Source organism: Leptodactylus fuscus, chromosome 9 (assembly GCF_031893055.1).
Source record: "Leptodactylus fuscus isolate aLepFus1 chromosome 9, aLepFus1.hap2, whole genome shotgun sequence".
Classification (NCBI taxonomy): domain Eukaryota; kingdom Metazoa; phylum Chordata; class Amphibia; order Anura; family Leptodactylidae; genus Leptodactylus; species Leptodactylus fuscus.
The window spans coordinates 80,613,610-80,638,208 of record NC_134273.1 but is presented as its reverse complement, the minus strand read 5'-3'; the positions used below and the strand labels follow the sequence as shown (position 1 = coordinate 80,638,208).

Sequence of the window (24,599 nt, the reverse complement as noted above, 5' to 3'; positions counted from 1 at the left end):
TGGCTGCTTACACAGTAAGTAATATAGTCTAGGTTCTTCAAAGTAGCCACCTTTTGCTTTGATTCCTGCTTTGCACACTCTTGGCATTCTCTTGATGAGCTTCAAGAGGTAGTCACCTGAAATGGTCTTCCAACAGTCTTGAAGGAGTTCCCAGAGATTCTTAGCACTTGTTTACCCTTTTATATTTTTATTTACAATTATCTCAATGTCAGTCGGTATCATCTGATGGTCTTACCATGACTAGGCCCTTATTAGTCAGCCGGGTGTATAACATGCCATTGGCACCTTATAGAATACTAAGCCCCCTCTTCCCCTTTCTTGCCTTTGGAAGTGGAGTATGAGTAGATGTTCATCAGTATGTTGGTAATATGGGACCCCCTCATATAACATTGGGGTTTTATTGCTATTATAACCTGCCCTTATATCATGAGGTTTGGCCTTTTTCAGTGATTTCGATTCTGTATTTTGTAACTTTTGCATTTTACCTTTAATTACGATTTTTTTTTTTTTTAATTCTCATTATTTTTTTAGTTTTATAATTTCAAACACTTATTTCATTATTGCTCCTATTACATAATGTCTCTTTTTGCTACTTCAAGAAAAGTAACGTAATGTACGTATTAACGTTTAGCTGCCTGTAATGATTTTTATGGGGTGTTTCTCCCAGTTCAGTAATGCGTTACCGATTCAGCAATTCGATCACTCATTCTTGAAAGACTCAGACAAGACATTTCTACATGTGGTGATCATTTGATATTGTAATGAAGTTGAAAATATAGTCAGATAAATAAGAGGATTGGGCAAAAGTCAGAATTCTGCACGCCCGTGAATGATTTTTCATGGCAACACCCTTTGTACTTGCAAAACCGGCGATTTCATCCACTCACGATTTGCTAATCTAAAGTAGTCCTCTGCCGCATAATCGAAACATGGAAAGCGAGCTTTAGGCTCTGACATATGTGTTGTGGCATCTGCTTAAAACCAAAGCCAGGACATTGTTATGCTAGGTTCACTCTAGCGAACGAGACTCTGACCCCCCATTCTGCTTAAAATTTTCTGTATAAAATCGGCAGCATCTGGGTGCAAATCCAGCGGACCCCATTATAGTCTAGGGAGTCCACGGGTACCTGATTTTTAGGCAGATAGGGTTTCCATCTTTCAAGTCTCCAGGCGAACCCGAAGAATGAAAACCTGAACTCTATCACGAACGTATTGTTACTGATTTGTTACACAATAGACGTCATTGGTGCCTGATGGACCTCATTGACTTATGTCCTCCACCAAATCCCATGGATGCTAAATTTAACAAAATTTAAAATACACATAGATCACGAAGATTGTGCTGCTTTGGGTGCAGTTTTTGTGTTGATGACTGTTGTAGGAAACTTTCTCAAAAATCCATCGGCCACCCCCTGGTGCATGAAAACGTATGAAAAAAAAAAATAGGTTCAAAGAAGACCATTAAATGCCAGAAATCAAAATGCAAAATGACGTAGATTTCCATTATGGCGCCACAGCTTCTTCATAATTCTCTTTCCTTGCGTCAGTCCGATGTGTATGACTTACCAGTCTTCATAACTTTTCCACCATGTGAGTTAAGATCTTCAGGTTTTTATATTGGCCAGTAAAAAACATCTGCAGCATTTTTGGAAAACCTCATCAGAAGGTCATAAGAAGATATGTAAAAAATCCCTTGTTCCTTCGCTTTCAGATGGCCTCGATATGGACACTTTTTGGCATCCCTATTTTTGCTGTCTAAAAGCGACCCGAGAGTAGGGACACTATTGGACAAAAAGTTGGCTCCAATCCAGATGCTATCACTTTGTTACCTTTTTTTTTTTTTCTAATTTCTAATTTTTTTTTTTACTTCTGGACTTGTAAAATTTCTAGACTGCACTTTTCAACCGGTCACAGGTGCTAAACTACAAGAGTTTTTGGATTATCCAATATCGGGTTAAAGTTTCACGCCAGGTTCAGTCACTCCGCTCTCCTCCAACTGGCTGCGCAGTGTATTTATACTCCTTTGATATGTCTGACCACAGTTTGACCAACCACGCAGATTCATAAGCGCTTCCCGCTGCTGCCGTTTCACATCACAGCAGTGGTTGCTTAGACATTCGGCACTTTCTGACCTTCTCCCTACCCATGTATGAAATACCTGTGGCTTGGGTTGTAGCTGCTGAAGGGTCACTTGCTCTTGGACACTTTATGAAAGCATTTACTGTACGACTTATCCACTCGAAACATGAAGCCGAAGTACCAGAAGGTGTCGTGGATGTGTGCACATCGGCTTTACTCATTGGCTTCATTTACCATTCCTCTGGAAGGCCAACATGAACACAATTTCTCGAACGGGTTATGCCCCCAGGTGGCTTCTTTTTCTGAATTTTTGGATGTTAAGAATATATTTTTGTTTGACTTTAGTATTTGCTGGCTTCTGACACCTGGAGTGGATTCGGCTCTTGAAACTAAATTTAAGCAGCCTGAGTAAAAAATAAAAAAAAACTAAAATCTGTATAAAAAAAAAAACGTAGAAACTTCAGGTAGTCAGTCAATTAATTGGTCAATTTTATTGATAAAATTTAGCTGAATGGACACAGCCAGGCTCGATGGGCTCTAGAGCTGTGGTCAAAAATGTTGGTCGAACATGCCAATTTTAACATGACCCAGCTGGCCATTTAGTGTGAGCTGAAGCCTCTCAACTCCGTCCTAATAGCAGAATGATCAGACACATGGATATCAACAAGTCCAATCTGTTTGTTCTCAGGGAGATAAGCCACTACCAGGGTTGTCTGACATAGCTTATCCCACTTCCCTCATTCAAGACATATGCACACTTGACCCCATTGGGAGGGATATCGGTCATCCAAATGAGTGTTCCTCTGACAGCTGAGTGAAGTGTATGGCCAGCTTTAGTCTTAAACTGACCAAAATGGACGATTCTTTTTGTGAAATTTAGCAATAAACAGTCATCGTTTTATCCAACCATTGACAAACTTAAATTTGACTGTTTTTAAAATTTTTGTCTATTAGTGACTGGTGCTTCAACATTAGAAGGAAGTATCCATCACAAGGTTTCTTTAACTACGTCATGTTGTGATAAAAAAGCAATGCATCTGGTCGTTCATGGGCAGACTTCTTATGAATATAGCTGTCAGGTTTTGGCAAAAAATTTAACCCACCATTGAACATTCTGCTTTGCATGACAGCAATGATGAATAATATTGACACCACAATTTGACATTTTTTTGGGGGGAGTAATAGTCCCAACAGTCATAGTAATATAGTTGATGAGGTTGGATGAAGACAAAGGTCCATCAAATTCAACCTATCCAAATCCGACAGGTGCATCAACTCCACCCTATCCCGACAGGTCCATCAAATCCAACCTATCCAAATCCGACAGGTCCATCAAATCCAATCTTGCTGAATCCAACAGGTTCATCAAATCCAACTTTGCCGAATCAAACAGGTCCATCAAATCCAACCTATCTGAATCCAACAGGTCCATCAAATCCAACCTATCTGAATCCAACAGGTCCATCAAATCCAACCTATCCGAATCCGACCGGTCCATCAAATCCAACCTATCCAAATCCGACCGGTCCATCAAATCTAACCTTGCCGAATCCGACAGGTCCATCAAATTCAACCTATCCAAATCCAACAGGTCCATCAAATCCAACCTATCCAAATCCGACAGGTCCATCAAATCCAACTTTGCCGAATCCGACAGGTCCATCAAATCCAGCCTATCCGAATCCGATAGGTCCATCAAATCCAACCTATCCCAATCCAACAGGTCCATCAAATCCAACCTATCCGAATCCAACAGGTCCATCAAATCCAACCTTGCTGAATCCGACAGGTCCATCAAATCCAATCTATCCGAATCCGACAGGTCCATCAAATCCAACCTATCCGAATCCGACAGATCTATCAAATCCAACCTATCCGAATCCAACAGGTCCATCAAATCCAACCTATAACTCAACAGTGTTGATCTAAATTAAATTAAAAAATCCCATGAGGCTGATGCCAATTGCCCCATGTCAGGGGAAAAAAATTCCTTCCTGACCCCAAGTCCGGCAATCAGTATAAACACTGGATCAACTTGTCTTTACCAAAAATGTATATGGTGCTAGTAATATAGTGGTGTGTGATTTCCGTTCTACCTTAGAATCTGTGTCATGTAATATTACATTATTGGGTTATGTTTACATCTGCACTGGAGTCTTTATTGGAGTCTCCATCACAGTGTCCACCGAAAATTGACAGAAGAAAAAGTCTTGCATGGGGGACTTTTTCTTTGGCCAGACAACCAACGGATCCCATTATAGTCAGTGGGGTCCACTTGTCTCCTGTATCCATCACTCCATTGGACGGCACCATCAAATGACCCTAACCTCAATCTGATAAATGTGCAGTATGAAGGCACAGGGAGGGGGGCACATACTTTTTCCTTATTTGTATGGACACCCAGGCTTCTTAGTCAGTTTACATTTTCTTTTGAACAACAAAAACTAGTCATTAGGTAAAGCTGCGGCATTATTTCATGCTTCCATTTATCCTAATTAATGTGGCAGGGTGGAGCCCATGTTTTGTGCAGACATGTAAACCCCAGAGTTTGGATAGTAAAAATCCCAAGTGATGAATCCCAATTAACAGCAGCTCGCTACATAAGCATCAAAGCCCATCCCAGATCCCTTTCTTGTCCATATTGCTATTCTTTTCAGCACTTGCCAAGTGTAATTATGGTATTTTATTCACCGGAATATTTGTATGCCCATTTGTTGTTGGATAATAGTGGTGTCTCATCATGTCTGAAGCTGTCAGGTCTTAGTCATCTTCATGGCTTGGTTGCTGGAACCTGTTGACCTTACTCACCCATTCAAGAACCCCACTCTTCTCCCATGGACTGTTCCGGGTATTGCACAGAAGTTTGAATGCCTGGTACAATCCATGGGCAAGAGTGACGCTGTGTCTAGAAGAAAGCAGTCAGATCTTTTTATTCCATAAATGCAATGGACCCCCAAAAACATAACCTAGTGCAGGTGTAGGGAACGTACGGCTCTCCAGCTGTTGTGAAACTACAACTCCCAGCATGCCTACTTGCTCTGCTGCTGTTCTTAGAGCTCCAATGGAAGTGAATGGAGCATGCTGGGAGTTGCAGTTTCACAGCAGCAGGAGAGCCGAAGGTTCCCTACCCCTGACCTAGTGTATGACTACTGGGGGTTTCATTTCTGGTACCCCACCAGTCAGGAGAAAAGGGGTTCCATGTTCAATTGGAGCTGTGGTCCATAATGTGCATTCCAAGTTGATTGATCAATTTTTTGTTTTTAATTTTTGTTGGCAGCCTTAATCTTCATGAATTCCTGTGGCTTATGAAATGACCATCCCCCAATATTGAGGCTGAGCCAGGAAAATGACATTGACAATTTTCTGAGGTGAGTGGGTTGTAGAGAGAGATCATTAAATGCTTGAAGGGTTCTGATACTTTATAGTCTATACATGAATTAGAAGCTGCATACTAGTAAATGGTCATTAGTAGTTTACTAGTTAGCCTTGACATAATTCTCTGTTAAATTACATCCTGTATTATACTTCAGAGCTGCGCTCACTATTCTGCTGGTGCAGTCGCTGTGTACATACATTACATTACTTATCCTGTATTATACTCCAGAGCTGCGCTCACTATTCTGCTGGTGCAGTCACTGTGTACATACATTACATTACTTATCCTGTATTATACTTCAGAGCTGCACTCACTATTCTGCGGGTGCAGTCGCTGTGTACATACATTACATTACTTATCCTGTATTATACTCCAGAGCTGCGCTCACTATTCTGCTGGTGCAGTCACTGTGTACATACATTACATTACTTATCCTGTATTATACCCCAGAGCTGTGCTCACTATTCTGCTGGTGCAGTCACTGTGTACATACATTACATTACTTATCCTGTATTATACACCAGAGCTGCGCTCGCTATTCTGCTGGTGAAGTCACTGTTTAGATATATTACATTACTTATCCTGTATTATACTCCAGAGCTGCGTTCACTATTCTGCTGGTACAGTCACTGTGTACATACATTACTTATCCTGTATTATACTCCAGAGCTGCACTCCCTATTCTTCTAGAAGAGTTACGGTGTACATATATTACTTTATTCATTGGTATTGATCCTAACCTGTATTATACTCTAGAGCTGCGCTCACTATTCTGCTGGTGCAGTCACTGTTTAGATATATTACATTACTTATCCTGTATTATACTCCAGAGCTGCGCTCACGATTCTGCTGGTGCAGTCACTGTGTACATACATTACATTATTTATCCTGTATTATACTCTAGAGCTGCACTCACTATTCTGCTGGTGCAGTCACTGTTTGGATATATTACTAGAGATGAGCGAACACTAAAATGTTCGAGGTTCGAAATTCGATTCGAACAGCCGCTCACTGTTCGAGTGTTCGAATGGGTTTCGAACCCCATTATAGTCTATGGGGAACATAAACTCGTTAAGGGGGAAACCCAAATTCGTGTCTGGAGGGTCACCAAGTCCACTATGACACCCCAGGAAATGATACCAACACCCTGGAATGACACTGGGACAGCAGGGGAAGCATGTCTGGGGGCATAAAAGTCACTTTATTTCATGGAAATCCCTGTCAGTTTGCGATTTTCGCAAGCTAACTTTTCCCCATAGAAATGCATTGGCCAGTGCTGATTGGCCAGAGTACGGAACTCGACCAATCAGCGCTGGCTCTGCTGGAGGAGGCGGAGTCTAAGATAGCTCCACACCAGTCTCCATTCAGGTCCGACCTTAGACTCCGCCTCCTCCGGCAGAGCCAGCGCTGATTGGCCGAAGGCTGGCCAATGCATTCCTATGCGAATGCAGACTTAGCAGTGCTGAGTCAGTTTTGCTCAACTACACATCTGATGCACACTCGGCACTGCTACATCAGATGTAGCAATCTGATGTAGCAGAGCCGAGGGTGCACTAGAACCCCTGTGCAAACTCAGTTCACGCTAATAGAATGCATTGGCCAGCGCTGATTGGCCAATGCATTCTATTAGCCCGATGAAGTAGAGCTGAATGTGTGTGCTAAGCACACACATTCAGCACTGCTTCATCAAGCCAATACAATGCATTAGCCAGTGCTGATTGGCCAGAGTACGGAATTCGGCCAATCAGCGCTGGCCAATGCATTCTATTAGCCCGATGAAGTAGAGCTGAATGTGTGTGCTAAGCACACACATTCAGCACTGCTTCATCAAGCCAATACAATGCATTAGCCAGTGCTGATTGGCCAGAGTACGGAATTCGGCCAATCAGCGCTGGCTCTGCTGGAGGAGGCGGAGTCTAAGGTCGCTCCACACCAGTCTCCATTCAGGTCCGACCTTAGACTCCGCCTCCTCCGGCAGAGCCAGCGCTGATTGGCCGAAGGCTGGCCAATGCATTCCTATGCGAATGCAGACTTAGCAGTGCTGAGTCAGTTTTGCTCAACTACACATCTGATGCACACTCGGCACTGCTACATCAGATGTAGCAATCTGATGTAGCAGAGCCGAGGGTGCACTAGAACCCCTGTGCAAACTCAGTTCACGCTAATAGAATGCATTGGCCAGCGCTGATTGGCCAATGCATTCTATTAGCCCGATGAAGTAGAGCTGAATGTGTGTGCTAAGCACACACATTCAGCTCTACTTCATCGGGCTAATAGAATGCATTGGCCAGCGCTGATTGGCCAGAGTACGGAACTCGACCAATCAGCGCTGGCTCTGCTGGAGGAGGCGGAGTCTAAGGTCGGACCTGAATGGAGACTGGTGTGGAGCGATCTTAGACTCCGCCTCCTCCAGCAGAGCCAGCGCTGATTGGCCGAATTCCGTACTCTGGCCAATCAGCACTGGCTAATGCATTGTATTGGCGTGATGAAGCAGTGCTGAATGTGTGTGCTTAGCACACACATTCAGCTCTACTTCATCGGGCTAATAGAATGCATTGGCCAGCGCTGATTGGCCGAATTCCGTACTCTGGCCAATCAGTGCTGGCCAATGCATTCTATTAGCTTGATGAAGCAGAGTGTGCACAAGGGTTCAAGCGCACCCTCGGCTCTGATGTAGGAGAGCCGAGGGTGCACTTGAACCCTTGTGCACCCTCAGCTCTGCTACATCAGAGCCGAGGGTGCGCTTGAACCCTTGTGCACACTCTGCTTCATCAAGCTAATAGAATGCATTGGCCAGCGCTGATTGGCCAATGTATTCTATTAGCCTGATGAAGTAGAGCTGAATGTGTGTGCTAAGCACACACATTCAGCTCTACTTCATCGGGCTAATAGAATGCATTGGCCAGCGCTGATTGGCCAGAGTACGGAACTCGACCAATCAGCGCTGGCTCTGCTGGAGGAGGCGGAGTCTAAGATCGCTCCACACCAGTCTCCATTCAGGTCCGACCTTAGACTCCGCCTCCTCCAGCAGAGCCAGCGCTGATTGGCCGAATTCCGTACTCTGGCCAATCAGCACTGGCTAATGCATTGTATTGGCTTGATGAAGCAGTGCTGAATGTGTGTGCTTAGCACACACATTCAGCTCTACTTCATCGGGCTAATAGAATGCATTGGCCAATCAGCGCTGGCCAATGCATTCTATTAGCGTGAACTGAGTTTGCACAGGGGTTCTAGTGCACCCTCGGCTCTGCTACATCAGATTGCTACATCTGATGTAGCAGTGCCGAGTGTGCATCAGATGTGTAGTTGAGCAAAACTGACTCAGCACTGCTAAGTCTCTGCATTCGCATAGGAATGCATTGGCCAGCCTTCGGCCAATCAGCGCTGGCTCTGCCGGAGGAGGCGGAGTCTAAGGTCGGACCTGAATGGAGACTGGTGTGGAGCGATCTTAGACTCCGCCTCCTCCAGCAGAGCCAGCGCTGATTGGTCGAGTTCCGTACTCTGGCCAATCAGCGCTGGCCAATGCATTCTATTAGCCCGATGAAGTAGAGCTGAATGTGTGTGCTTAGCACACACATTCAGCTCTACTTCATCAGGCTAATAGAATACATTGGCCAATCAGCGCTGGCCAATGCATTCTATTAGCTTGATGAAGCAGAGTGTGCACAAGGGTTCAAGCGCACCCTCGGCTCTGATGTAGCAGAGCTGAGGGTGCACAAGGGTTCAAGTGCACCCTCGGCTCTCCTACATCAGAGCCGAGGGTGCGCTTGAACCCTTGTGCAGCCTCGGCTCTGCTACATCAGAGCCGAGGGTGCGCTTGAACCCTTGTGCACACTCTGCTTCATCAAGCTAATAGAATGCATTGGCCAGCACTGATTGGCCAGAGTACGGAATTCGGCCAATCAGCGCTGGCCAATGCATCCCTATGGGAAAAAGTTTATCTCACAAAAATCACAATTACACACCCGATAGAGCCCCAAAAAGTTATTTTTAATAACATTCCCCCCTAAATAAAGGTTATCCCTAGCTATCCCTGCCTGTACAGCTATCCCTGTCTCATAGTCACAAAGTTCACATTCTCATATGACCCGGATTTGAAATCCACTATTCGTCTAAAATGGAGGTCACCTGATTTCGGCAGCCAATGACTTTTTCCAATTTTTTTCAATGCCCCCAGTGTCGTAGTTCCTGTCCCACCTCCCCTGCGCTGTTATTGGTGCAAAAAAGGCGCCAGGGAAGGTGGGAGGGGAATCGAATTTTGGCGCACTTTACCACGTGGTGTTCGATTCGATTCGAACATGGCGAACACCCTGATATCCGATCGAACATGTGTTCGATAGAACACTGTTCGCTCATCTCTAGTAAAGATGTGACTTCCCCGATCACCAGAACAAGCTCTGTGCAAACATTGAGCCAGAAAGAATTGCTGGGAGATTTCAGCTCTGAAGCCTGCAAAACTGTGAATGCAGCTGTAAAGTATAATACAGGACCTGTACAAGATCCTCTGCAAAATTCATTCTATATGTAACCCGTGAAATAGTTTACACCATAAAATGACTATGAAACAATAGATTGAATTACACAGCGTGACCTGAGAACACACCCGGTTATCCCATTTTTCTATAATCCGTTTTTCTTGCTTTTATATTTGTGATTGTTAATTTTTGTTTCGTAGAAAGGTTTTAGTTGAGTATAAATTCGGGCATTGAAATCAGTGACCATAAATCTCCTATGGCGGCGCTCCCATTGGCATATCTATGGGGCGGACTGGAGATAGGAAGAACACAGGAACTTGTGTCTTCATTGGGAAACCTCTCCCTTTTCCTCTGGCTATATGAGTGACAGTGTTCATTGCACTCAACTCCTAAGCAAAAACTCATCTGTAAGCAGTCAGCACGTCTAGCTGCCTGTCTGCCTGCCTTTCGTGGCAGTGAATGTGGTGATGCCATGTCTTAAGGTGACAGATAAGGAATCTTGTGTTTCCTAATCTACATGGGCTTGTGAAAGTCAAAAAGTCCAGAAATGTATGTAAATCCAGCTCTGGACAAAAAATGCTGTACTCCTGACATCACTGACATTGATCCCTGGTATCTATAGACCTACAATTTAGCTATATCTTCTATAAGAAATGTAATGCGTGCCCTGGAATCTTGTCTTTATGTACAGGCTCTAAGAAAGCATATAAAGCATACCTAACAAACCTTGTATAAATCAGTAGTACAGTGGGTATGATGCAGATTAGCAGTTTTGTAGCATCTTTTCTCTCTGCAGGCTTTATCTATAGTTTGCAGTTCTCCGTTAACTTGAGGGTATAGAATAGTGTCCATAACTGCACACAGTAAGGAGAGGAGAATCTGCCCTATGGCTGTCGCTCTCACTCAGAAGCAGCCCCAAAATTGTGCATCACCTATATAGAGAAGTACTGGCCTGGGCTGATGTGAATAAAGCACTTTGGTTGTAAAAGAAAACTCCTTTTTTGCTCCTGCATCACGCAATTTTCGTCTCCGTAGGATTTATCTTGTGTCTCTACATAGTCCCCATCCCCCAGTTCTCCCTGAAGAGACTAGAGGCCATAGGCTGTTGGACCTACCATATATGGAGAAGTAATGGCCTTTACTGATGTGAATAAAGCACTTTGGTTGTGATAGAAAGCTCCAATTTTGCTCACTTCTACCCTCTTACTTTCCATAAACTTCCATATACTTTGAAAGATGGATTTAGCAGAGACTTGGAGTGAAAGTCAGTTTAGCAAAAGGAAGGAGAGCAGGGAAACTGCCTATTACTGTAGACCGATATCGGTCAGAGTCTTGTTTGGCCAATAGCTGTACCTTATGTCCTTCTATACACAAGCACGCTTGAAATAGGGAGAGAATAATAAGCCACTGTCCGATACCTCTGGTGATAACTTTACTTTCTCAAGAGCAAAGGATTGGTTGTTAGAATCCAGCTTCCTCAAATCTGGGAGGTTTTCCATTTGGGTCCCCTTTGTTCGCTAAAACAGTTGCTCTTAAACACCAATTTTCTTATTTTCTCCTCATTTGTATGGGTACCATATAGTACCATGTTTCTCCTGCAGCAGCCCTCTTGTCACCTGCAGCTTCCCTCTGCCATAACAGCTGATTCCTCATAGCCATATTTTTCAATACGACCCCATTATAACATTCCCAAATATTTTTAGGCCTTGCCTCATACAAGCTGTTGGATTTTTGCGTAGTTGGGAAGTCTCTCTGGCCCGGTTGGTTGATAGCAGTTCCTAATAGCAGGTCTCGATGTTGCCGCTGTTTTTGTGTATTTTCCTGATTTAATCACTTTTCCAGCATCTTGAATTCATTTGCGTGGCGTTCTTTATTGTAACTAATTAAGTGTAATTTCACACATAGTGTTCTGTAATTAGTGTGACTCATACTCGGTAATAACCCCTCGATGGTTCTTAAACCAAAGGCATAGAAAACGCACAAATAAGCCAATCCTGCGAGCACGCTTCATTAACACCGTGGGGTCCACGCATCCACACGCCGGAACATACCTCTCTGTGCGAAGCCGCGTTTCTTGGCCTCGTTTACATCCATATTAAACTTGTTAATAAAGCTTTACGTATTTGCTTAATATCATATCCAAGGTTTTAACACTGTTTTCAAGTGTGGCGGAAATTTTTACACATGTTCTGCTTAGGAGGTCACTCGCAACAACGGTTCTGAGCTTGTTACAATGTATTTATTGTGAGGCAGAAAACGTATTTCACACCTCTGTCTTAAATATTTTATTTTATAAACCAAGATGTGGAAAAAAAAATTAAATGTCTTTATGTACAATATATCTATTCATATCGTACATGGGTACATTTTTTTTTTTACAAAAAATTAGGTATTATTACACCAGCCATTATTTAGAATTTATATAGGTAACTTTTTGTTACACCGGCAACTTTTTGCTAGACTGGCCCCATCTAAGAATCCAGATGCCGTCTTGCTGAGATTGATAGCTTGGACATGAAGGGCAGGCGGTTCACCACCAGTCTTCTCAAAGTGAGACATTATTAGTTCTCACCAGTGGGCCATCACTAGTTGTCCCTAAGGGCATTAAGACTTGGTTATATCCTGGGTCGAATGCTGGTTGGGACCTCTGAGTAAAACATTGGGTGGGGATCATCCAAACAGAAGTAAGTTTGCATCACCATTTAAATTTCCAGTTTTCCAGCTAAGCTAGTAACAGAGAAAAACCTCTTGTTTAGACTGGCAACTTTTTGCTTCCCAGAACCAACCTGCCATCTTTCTGTGCTTGATAGCTTACACACGACGTACAGGCAGTTTGCCACCAGTCCTCTCCATGTAAGACATCACTAGTTCTTCCTAAGAACATTGAGACTTATATGGGCTGGATGGTGGTGGAGTCCTTTGGGTAAAACGGTTGGGAACCAATATGATCTCCCATTTATTTTTTGTGACCATGCATGGATCCCTACTGCCATAACTCCATAACTTGGACAAACAGAACTAGGCCCGGTGCATTTCCAGTTTCTTACAATACTAGTAGTAGGGCAAAACATTTTTGTTAGACTGGCTCCACCCTTTACGGGGTAAAGAAGTGCAGATGTTTCACCACCATTCCTTCTCAGTGAGTGACATCACTAGTTCTCCCTAAGAACGTTGATATTTCGTTGTGTCTTGGGCCAGCTGCTTGTGGAGAGTTGTGAGCAAAACATTGGGTAGAACCAATCTTGTCAACTATATATTTATATTTTATTGGCCAAGCTGCCCTACAACCATAACTTCTCTAGTGGTTTTATGAAGCAGAACTACATTGACATCACCGTCCATTTCCAGTAGGGTTGAGCCGATCTTGAGATTTCAGGATCGTTTTTAAAATCTGATTTTCAATCATTTTCCAGCCGATCCCGATAGTGAAATTTTGCTTGATCGCCGATCGGGATCCGATCTTTCCCGATCGCTCAACCCTAGTTTCCAGTTTTCTGGCTAAGCGGATAGCAGAGTGAAAGTTTTTGTTACCCAATCAACTTTTTTGCAAGACTGGCCCAATCCAAGAACCTTATTGCCCTACAGCCATAACTTGATCTCTAGTGTTCTACCAAATAGACCTATGTTCACATCAGCATTTCCAGTTTGCTGAGTAAGCTAGTAACAAGGCGAAAACAATTTTTGTATATTTTTTTTAACCATTATAAACTAGAAGGTAGCGGTTCCTTAAGAAGGTTGCTGACCTTCTGTAGGGTTCTTAGTAATTCGGCAGATGAGTGAAACAGAAACAGATAACAGAGGTGATACTGAGAAGCATCGGGGGATCTCCCCATTTAGGAGACCAAAGAGTCTTATGCAAAGTCGCTGTTTTTTATTTTCGAGGCGAGTTCTGCTTTGTGCCACAATGGTTATCGAAATGAAAAACCTATAGAGACGCTCACAAATACTGAAAATACTGATTCTTACAACAGGACATGAGGTTAGTAATTATTATCAGACTTTGCATGAAGCTGGAAGTTTTGTACCCAAGAAGACATAAGATGCCCATTTGAATATTTTTGTTGAAATTTTGTATAACTTGTGGTTTCAGATTTCTACGATTGAGTAAGACTCACACTTCAGGGCCAGTTCTTGGGAAAATTGTGAGCACCGATCTTGGTGATGGCCAAACAGAACAGGATCAGGAACTCTATAAAGACTAAATATTGGACAGAATTTTTTATGAACCTCCCCTTTTAATAGAATGGTAACTAGAGATGAGCGAGTAGTATTTTATCGAATCGAATTCGATCCGTGTAAGCGGCCGAACACCAAGGGGTTAAACACATCAAATATTCAATGCGCTTAACCCTTTGGTGCTTACCCTTTGGTGTGGCTCCTGATCTGGACGATTCAGTCGGACTATGTAGTATATTGTTGCCCATTTACTTTAAAAAGGTGCCTTGTAAAACCCCACACTGCCTCCAGGGGTCACTACAGCAACAACGTGATCTCATTGATCGCAGTTGATTACTGTACTTGTCATTAGCTGATCAACAAAAGTTCCTGATTTAGGAAAGGGGGTGTCCAGACGGTTCTTCCGCTTCTCTTGTAGTTTTCATGAGGATGGGTGAGGTTTTGCTGAAATATTGGGATGTAGCTTTGCTGGATCCATCACCAAAATGCACGAAGCAGCCTATACCCTTCCTTTCTAGAAAATTTATTGCATATATGGCAACTGGAGAGTAAGAAGAGGTCAAATGTTAGTATTTTTTTTTTAAGCATATCCTTCACTTACTTAAGGACCTGTGTGACTAAAGGACCTTTTCTACACCTAAGCTTACTCTTCGCTATGTCTTAATGAACCCATTCAGTTCAGTATATAAGGACATAATAGAATGAGGGGTTCTCATACAGGGAAAAAAACAGATTCCCCCATTCCCACAAGGGAAATATGGACTCTCTAGCTGCCCTTGTTCTTGAGGAGTTCCTTTCAGTGTTGCACCCCCCTCCCACGAATCATCATGGTGTCCACGCTATCAAAGTAGCCCATTTTGTTTCAATGGAACCTCATGGGCATGGGAGAACCATGCTCAGATTTTGCCAGTTGAGTGGAAAAAACTTGCACATGGCTGTCCCGCTTTACTGATTTTTGCAACATTTGCAAATAAGGGAAGAGAAACCAAACATAGGTAAGAGTACACTCTCGTTCAGCCCACAGCTATTCCTTTTAACACCCCCATACACATATAATCTGTACATATGTTCTCAGTGGGGAGAGAGTGGTAGAAATCATTATCAGATGGCCCAGCATTCCCAAACCGTTGACCCAACATCATCTGTCCTTGTCAGTAGACCCCAATTCCCATAAAATGGTCATCCAGTCCTACCGAAACTGGATGGTTTGGCCAACTTGCTCACCCCTATTGTAGAAAAAATAAGTCGTCAACTGTAGGTCAAGCAGTCGGCACTCCTGACCCCAATTGGAGGGCATGGTGTGGTGTAAACCAGCAAGTAGCATAGCGGTTTTAATATTTGTATAAAACAAATTGCCCCAGTTGCTTAACAAAAATTCCCAGGATCAGTTGCAGGCTGTGATACGTGTTCTTCCAATAAATTCTGTCTCCTGAACCTGCCTTGTGATCATTCCTTCAATAACATAGCATAAATCTAGACTTGCCGTTTTCCCGCAGGACTGTGTGGAAGTTGGGAAGACATTGTTTATTTTGGAGGACTAATTAATGGTGGGAAAAAAGTAACAAAAATGTTGCTGGTTCTCGTACCTGTTTTTGTGACTCACATTTCCAGGCAGAATTTTTTTGTATATTTAGTCTTTTTATCTAAGCTTCTCAAAATATGCCGAGGTCTTGTGTCATTCTGTTGAAGGAAGATAATGCTCCCATTATAATTCATTGTACATGGGATCTGGTGAACCAGTTTGTTCATTTAGGAAATTGTCTGTTTTAGGAAACCTATTTTTTAAATATCATATTAGAGAATTTGGAGTTGGTAGAGGGGCTCTCGGTTTAGGATCCTCACCTATTAGTTGGATCACAAATTCTCTACAAAGAACGTCTCTCGTTCTGGAGGACCTTACATATCCAACTGTTACATAGTATATTTATGAGAATGGTGTAATACTTAACTTCTCCTGTGGAGGCACTGCTGGCAAATTGAGTGTTTGCTGCCAGGTTCTTGCATCTGATTCCTGGACGTCTCAGCTGTGGGTTCCTTGTGATTAGTCCATCATAGCTGTCTCATACATATGGCCATACACCTTTGATGTCAGGTGAATGGTCAAACAGTCAACAGCTACTCTTACCAACTCTTCCTTACACATGAATTCTCAGCCAAGCATGCATTTACAAGATGGAGTCTTCCACACAGACGGCCAAAATTGTTGAGTGCGGCTAATATGTATGGACACCTTAAATAAAAACTAAACCTATGGTAGGAATGAACAAGAAATATAGTTGTCCCCACTGTTGGCCTCATTTTCTGCATGATCCTGACCCAGACTTGTAGAGATCTTAAAATTGAAATTCTCCTGCTGATCAATTCTGTCTTTGGCTGAGAGTAGAGTTTAGCAAAGGGGACAAGGCTTCAAGATCTTTTGTCCTACTTCAAACAAGAAAAGGGGGGAAGCTCCTGCTGCAGCCAGTTACCTTACAGCTAAGCAGAGGACAATGAGGAACTGGACTTGGCAGATCTTCTGGAACACATAATGAAGATTCCTTATCATATTTTAGTTGTAATGTGATATAAAAGGAAAGGAGGAAGGGTTGTATGTTTCATTTTTTCTTCTTTAACGGAGCTATTAGTGGGGCACCCCGCTAGCCTTGTTGCTATTTTTTCCTATCTGAAATGGGTTTTATACTTTGAGCAAACCCTATTGGTCAGAGGGGACATTTGGCAATAAACTGATCACAAAACATCTCCATATTGTAATCTGTGGGGAAAGCTGACAGTAAGTCTTCATTTTTCCTGTAGCACCTCCACAGGTGAAATTCAGTATTGCATAGTAACCATTCAAAATATAGAAGGGTCTGTACAATGCAGGACAGGAAAGGTCCTTCCGAGCGGGAGGCGCTCTTTATTTTAGACAGGACATAAGGATGCTGAACAGAGGACCGCCTTTTTAACTCCGAATTCTCTAATAGTATATATTACAATGGGTTTTCAGAGTGAAATCTAGTCCTTTCACTAATCCGTTTTTTATTTACTTATTGTAGGTTTTTACCGTATTCTGTTTTCTGTCATGATTATGGGGACAGCGATCTTACCTGAGCTTCTCCTTTGCTTTGTTAGTGATATGCTTAATGGCCATAAGCAGCAATAGTCTGAATACAACTCATGCAGGTCTACGGGAGAGTTCCCTAAACATGTTCTGGATGTAAAGATGGGTCAATGGTTTTATCTTTACAGCTCTTATCTTCTATTGTGATCCCATCTATAATGTAGATGAAGTGGTGGTTCCAAAAAAAAACCAAACCCTTTAAAGAATTGGCAAGTGTCAGGCTATTATTCAGCTTAGTGGCCAGAATGTAAATTTAAATAATGCCATGAAAAATTAAAAATAAAATCATCTAAATTCTTAAAAAAACATGTTTAACTTTATGTTTAAAAAATGGGCCTTTTTTGTTGGCCTGTCCCCTATAGTGTGTCTGGTCTTTTGATGTAGACTAATCTGTGGGGGAGAAGCTCCTGCTGCAGCCAGTTGCTTTACAGAAAAAATCAGGCCTGAGCTGAGGCTTATAAAAAGCTATGCTCAAATGGTTCATTGCTTTGAACGTTATGCGTATGATCGCCGAGATCTTCTTGTGTATCTCTCTCTATTATTATTATTATTATTGTACGCCCCTGTATAGGTGTTTCGATTGCGTGTTGTTACACTTGCTCATTATCATGTGCCTCATAGGATGTGTCCAGCTACTTCTGCGATATCTTTAAGGGAACATTTAATGAAACAAACATTAGATTGATTAGCCATGCATCAAGTCTTCTGAATATCCATGATTTACTTTGTGCTGTAGAAAACCTTCCTGTAGTCAGATCCCCCCCCCTCCCCCGACGTCAGATATAATCAAGCATGCTTGACCGCTGTTGCAAAGAGTAGACATCCGTTCACTTCTGTGCACTCTGCATATAAACATGTTGTGGAGAAGTAACATAGTAACTATCATATGAAATCGCACCTGTTTGTCTTTGTCCTTTAGGACTGTATATAAATAAAGTTTATTAAAGAGAAAAAGTTTATATAATACTAGCCTCTGCCCGTGACTTCATCTGCGTGTTGTTGGCATGTATGATTCTCCTATATTCAGCAAATTGCTGCCGTCGATGGTTTGCCTGCTCCGGCATTTCGGCAGCTCTTAAGCTCTCCTGCTGCTGAACTTGTTCTTCACGCCATGCCTGTGATTGTTCCGGCATCTCAGCAGCTCGCTGGTACACCATATAATGAGCGTGTTGTTGGTGTTGATGATCTGCCTGCTCCAGTGTTTCAGCAGCTGATATGCCGCTGAACTCGTTCCTTGCGCTGTGCCCGTGATTGTTCCAGAAGCTCGCTGGGAAGCCATATAATGAGCGTGTTGATGATCCGCATGCTTTAGAGTTTCGCCAGCTCTCAAGTTGGCCTGCCGCTCAACTTGTTCCTAACTTGTTCCTTTCACCGTGCCCGTGATTGTTCCCGCGTCTCAGCAGCTAATAAGGAAGCCATATAATAAGTGCGTTGAGATCATTATAACTCTGTATCCCATGATAAGCAGAAGCCTATATGGAACTACCTTTACTTATCTACGTTATATATTGTTCTCTGGTCACAGCAAAGTTTATTTGTTGGTTTCCTGTTGACAAATAACAAGGCATTTTAAGAGATTGGATCACAATTACACAGAACTAGGCCTAGGTGTGGCTGACTACACAGTGGGATATAGTGTTGTCTGTTTCCAAGGGCAACCAGCAGAATTTATGTAAGCAACTATGGAGATTAGGAAACTTTGTAGCCACAAAATATAAGTAATCAATCTGTTTACTTGCCAACTATTATGACTTACATAAGGAGGGAAGTAGAGATGAGCGAACACTGTTCGAATCAGCCGATCCGAACAGCACGCACCCATAGAAATGAATGGAAGCACCTGTGATGCTGACTTTGCCGGCAGCCGGCCAGCGTCACAGGTGGATACACACAGGTCAACAAGTGGTTGAAAATTTTGCACCAAAGCTACTTTGAAACTTTTTTTTTTCCGTATTGCATATGGTTGCTTTAATAACATCAGTTCAGTTTGGACATCCGTGAGCAAAATGTTGGAATAAGAATTTTCAGAATGTAAAAACTCGTGTCCGGCCCGCAACTTGCTCTTTATTTTCCATTGTGTCACCTTTCTACACCAGCAACTTGTGTTCTTAGAAGGAAGGAATGTGATGCATGGTACCCTTGTGGCCTGCAAAATCCTACATTTTGTGTGGAACCGCTGAGACTTCTGGGAGATTTGTGTTTGTTTGTAGAGCTGTGCGTTACCGTGAGCAGTTATTGTCCCAGAGGGGTTTCTTGACTATTTTTGTTCCTGTTGGGTCGCATGGACTTCATTCTTATAAGTTGCAAGCAGGTGTTTAAAATGTGTTATTGTGAGCCTGAGAAATTTTTTGTTTGTGTTTTTGACTGTAGGGTGAGCTGCTGTGCCCGACATTGTCAACGGGCAAGGAGTAAGGGGGTGTTTCAGGATAAGAAGACCTTTATATAATCTCCAAATTTATTGAGAATATGAGGAACTGGACTGGCCGACCATCACAGGAACTGGCCGTACATGTTATATAACTGGACCAATATTGGCCGGCCCAACGACCATCTCTCCCGATCGCTTGGGTCACAGTATGATCCCGTGTTTACAAACCCAAACCCCTCTTGTCCTATAAAAAGAGTTGCCATTTTTATTGCCAATTTTATGGTCCCCTAAACTGCCCCGGGCTCCTGTCTTTATAAACCAAGAGTCGGTTCAGTGACTAACCATGAGAAGGTGTGTGTCAGTGTCACAACTTTTTGTGGTTTTTCAAGCAATTCCCACCAAAATACTATGTAAACGAATGACTCAGTCTCCCAATATGCAAAAATACACATTTTATTTGTCTTATACTTCACCTCACACCTAAAGTAATACGGAAAACTAATTCTCTGCATGCAAAGAGCTTGTTATGAAATGTGTTGGGCAGGAAACAAAAAGTGATACTCGATGGGTTTTGTGGCACTTGTGTAGGATGTGTCTGGGGTGGGGACAGGTTGGGGGAATTGGCTTAGACTGACTAATGACTGTATTGTACCTTTCTATGGTTGATGCTACTTGGATCATAAACTCATCATTCTTATTACTCTGCGTGTGAAAAAAAGACAAAAATTAATTGGAACCAAAACCTGAGAAAAATAACTATAATATATAATCTAGTTCTGAGAAAAATAACCATCCATCTATCTATCTATCTATCTATCTATCTATCTATCTATCTATCTATCTATCTATCTATCCATCCATCCATCGTAGGTGTCATAGTAGCAGGATGAACAACAATCAAACGAAACTAAAGAGATAACTAAGTAATAGTATATTCCATTTTGGCACTGTACTATTAATCCATAATTTTTGATATGACAACTATTAGATCACATCAGTGCTAGATTATGATAAATCAATTAATGGATAGATGGTAACTCCTATCTATCTATCTATCTATCTATCTATCTATCTATCTATCTATCTCTTATCTATCTATCTATCTATCTATCTATCTATCTATCTATCTATCTATCTATTTCCTATCTCTCTATCTATCTCTTATCTATCTATCTCTCTATTTCCTATTTCTCTCTCTATCTATCTATCTATCTATCTCCTATCTATCATCTATCTATCTATCTATCTATCTATCTATCTGACGTCATCTTCTGGCACGCCTTCCTCTACTTTCTTCTTCTTTCGGCAACGCCCTCCGGTCCCGGCTTCATCGTCATCTTCTTACGGCGGAATATATTGGCGTTATATATATGACCATGTTCTACTGAAATGTTGAAATTGGAATAAAGTTACATTCTTATCCTCAACTAAAGGCATATCTGTCCCCTGGTCAGGGATGGTGTCTGGGCGCATGCCAAGGTTGTCGGAGCCCTTACAGATTCTATATACCGTATATACTCGAGTATAAGCCGAGGCCCCTAATTTTACCACAAAAAACTGGGAAAACGTATTGACCCCGAGTATAAGCCAAGGGGGGGAAATGCAGCAGCTACTGGAAAATTTCAAAAATTAAAATGGTCGGAGTTTTTGGGTGCAGTAGGTGCTGGGGGAGGGGAGGGGGTGTTTTTGATTGTCTGTCTGCCCCTTCCCTGAGCTTGAGAACTGTTTTTTTTTTTTTTTTTCCCCACTTGGAATTCAGTCTGGCTGAATATAGGGTATCTGCAGTGCTCCTATTAACCCCTTCCCGACGGAACAGGAGCACTGCAGATCCCCTATATTCAGTAGACACAGGAATACCTAATGTGTTTGTGTTTCATAGTCATTTTCTACTTTTGTATGTGTTCTAGGGAAAGGAGGGATTTACAACTTTTTTTAAAAAAATTTAAAGCTTCTTTTCTTCCCCACTATTTTATGGGAGATTCTTTACACTGATATTGCGGCTGGTCATAGGCCCCCCCTTCCAAAAAAAAAATTTCTGACTCGAGTATAAGCCGAGGGGGGCTTTTTTCAGCACAAAAACTGTGCTGAAGAATCCAGCTTATACTCGAGTATATATGGTACCCCATAGACCTTCTTAGACGTAGGTATGATTAGATACGACTTCTATAACCTATGACCGCTCTTTCTCTTTCCACTACACTTGTCTATTCAGTAAATCTTCTGCTAATGTCTCACATCTCATCATTTTCCAGACACGATCAGTTGGTGTAGGTAACACTCATCATCCTTTGTGACATTTTTTTTACTGATCTAAATTATTTTCTGTTTTTTTTAAATTTTCCGGCCAAACTCATAATTTCTGACAGTATTTAACACCTGATTCATTCGATCGAAAGCTTGTAGTTTGTGGTATTGTGCGTGAGTGGGAGATATGGTTCATTACATGTTAGTGATCAGCAAATAAGTCAAATGTCAACATCCCCCACGTTTTGTGAATTGTATTGTTTTTCACTTTTAGCAGAATATTAAATTTCCCAGAATGATTTCCTCTGTTCCTGTAACGAAACTTATTCGTAAGTCAATAGAATTAGGTTGCGTAATGGCCTTCAACGCCGAGCCTCGCAATTGATCTTCCCCATATAATCCCGCAAAGAAATCACTAGGAACGAAGAGAACATTTACTAAATAAAGTTGTCGGTCCAGCAAGTCCATTATTCATGATGGGGGCCCGGAGACCATCAAAGTGTCACGGAATAAATAGGAACATGATAGGGCCAGAAAAATCTGAACAGGTGAGAAATTAAATTTTTAAAAAAAAAATGAAAAAAATTAACATTTTTTACAATAGTTTCGAATTTAATTAATTTTTTTTTTTTTTTTTTTTAAGAGGGATTGCTATAAATTCCACCTCCATTATAGTAACCCCGTAGCAAAAAGTCCATCCTATACCATCTTTTTCAAGAGGACCACTCTTCTAGAAGACTATTTATAATTTCATTTTTGGTAGGGTTCTTAAGAATATTGGATACAATTGTATATATAATAAAAATATTAAATAAAATATATAGAAAACAAATAAGCGGGGGTGGAACTAGGAATAGGCGGACACAGAAGGTACCTTTGGGGAGGGCCAAATTTATGGATTGTATTGAAGGATAATGAGGGATAGAACCAAAAGAGGAGCTCTAGTGGCCATTTATCTGTAGCAGGGTGCCCAAAACTTTAGGGTTTGTGTTATAAATAAGAGGTAGGGACTAGTGGGGAAAATGGGGCAATAGGAGGTATTTAATAATTGTTCAACTAATAGCTGTCATTGAGGTTGGAGGAAATGGCTTGTACATCCGAAGTGACACCCCTGCCATGGGCATCTAGAGAGTTTGGCCCTCCATGCAGATAACAATTAGAGATACAATGTAATACTTCATAGGGCGGGTTCATACCTGCACCCAGTCTCCACTTTTAGGTTTCCGTCTCCTGTCCAGTTCCTCTCGGCAGAAGAAGGCGGTCAGTTTTCAAACCCATTCACTTGAATGGGTAAGTGACCGTCTGTGAGCATCTTCTGTCTCTCCGTGGCGAGACAGGTTTTTTTTAACCGGACGCAAAGTCAGACATGTAGGACTTTGTGTCCTGTTAAAAAAAAAAAAAAACAAAAAAAAAAAAAACGGTCTCGCCGCAGAGAGGCAGAAGACGCTCACAGGCGGTCACTTACCTATTCAAGTGAATGGGTTTGAAAACGGACTGCCGGTTTCCGTCTCCTGTCCAGTTTTTCTCTTGGCAGTAGACGGAAACTCGAAAGCGGAGACCGGGCGCAAGTGTGAACCCGCCCTTATTATTGTAATGTTTTGTTAGATCTGCCTTCTATTTATTCGTATTATTATTCATAAGAACAAAAACTTCACCACACCTAGAAGTAAGAAGCCTCTGGCGAGCTGCCTGGAGACTGGAGATACCGAGGAAGGCTACTTAGGGTGATCGCTTGTGTAGCATGGATTTTAGTTTCTGAGTTTTGTTTTATGGATTTTTTTTTAAAGAAAAGCCATAAATTGCGCAAGCACCGCCCGAGCTTTTTCCCCTGTGGTGCCCTACTCCGCCTACCCTCTACATCAGTCCTGGTTATAATACAACCTATGTGTGAAACCACAGCGAAGTTTAGTTTTCTCTTGCCACTAACACGAGGCATTTTGACATTAAAAAATGTTGTTTTTTTTTTACAAATTTGCTACTAATGTCATTTCAGAATATTTTAGGTCAAGTTGAAACTCCAAAAATACTCCTTAATAAATACACCCTTCTCTTACTTGTTACCCCATGTAACTTGGTGTATACCTTCAACTTCGAATGACACGAGTTCATGTATAATAGAATATAACCGTATGTAACGCAGCCACTTAAAGGGAGTGAGTCACCAGAAAATGACCTATTTTTTAAACAAAGTGTTTAGGCTAAATATATTTTTAAAGAATTTTTAATTCTTAACATTTTTCAATGTTACTATTAAGTACTTGATCCTGTAATATTCAAACTCACCACTAAGCCTAATAGCCTGACATTTGTCTATACTTTAGGAGTATTCTTTGCAGCATTAACCTCATTTACTTCTCAAACAGGATTACAATAGCAGATAACACCTTTATAGATATCACAAGTGATTCATCATAGCCTTCACTACTGACTATAGATGATGACACCGCTTATCTCCTCCCCCTCCCTGCACATTACATATCTAGAAAACTCTACCATAAACCTCTATGAGTCAACTCCGGAGTACTACTGCCTATGGCCGTGACTCTGCTGTAAAGCAAATCACTAAATGCTGTTAACAGAGCAGAAGAGAAGCTCAGACAAGATGGCCGCCCCCCATAATCATGTGCAGAAAATAAAATAAAAAAAAAGGGGGCCACACAGTGGCTCAGTGGTTAGCACTGCAGCCTTGCAGCACTGGGTTCTAGGGTTCAAATCCCTCCAAGGGCAAAAAACCACCTGCAAGGAGTTTGTATGTTCTCCCCGTGTTTGCATGGATTTCCA

The 24,599-nt window shown here is 42.0% G+C and overlaps 1 protein-coding gene across 4 annotated transcripts in view; it reads left to right on the top strand.

Annotated features, from left to right (window-relative positions):
- Window positions 1-24,599, top strand: part of FOXP1 (forkhead box P1) — a 497,110-nt gene that overhangs the window by 160,173 nt on the left and 312,338 nt on the right. For all 4 annotated transcript variants that reach the window (XM_075287502.1, XM_075287498.1, XM_075287504.1 and 1 more), the window contains exon 4: window positions 5,357-5,447. The gene's annotated coding sequence lies outside the window, so the exon portion shown is untranslated. The remainder of the gene's footprint in view (window positions 1-5,356; window positions 5,448-24,599) is intronic.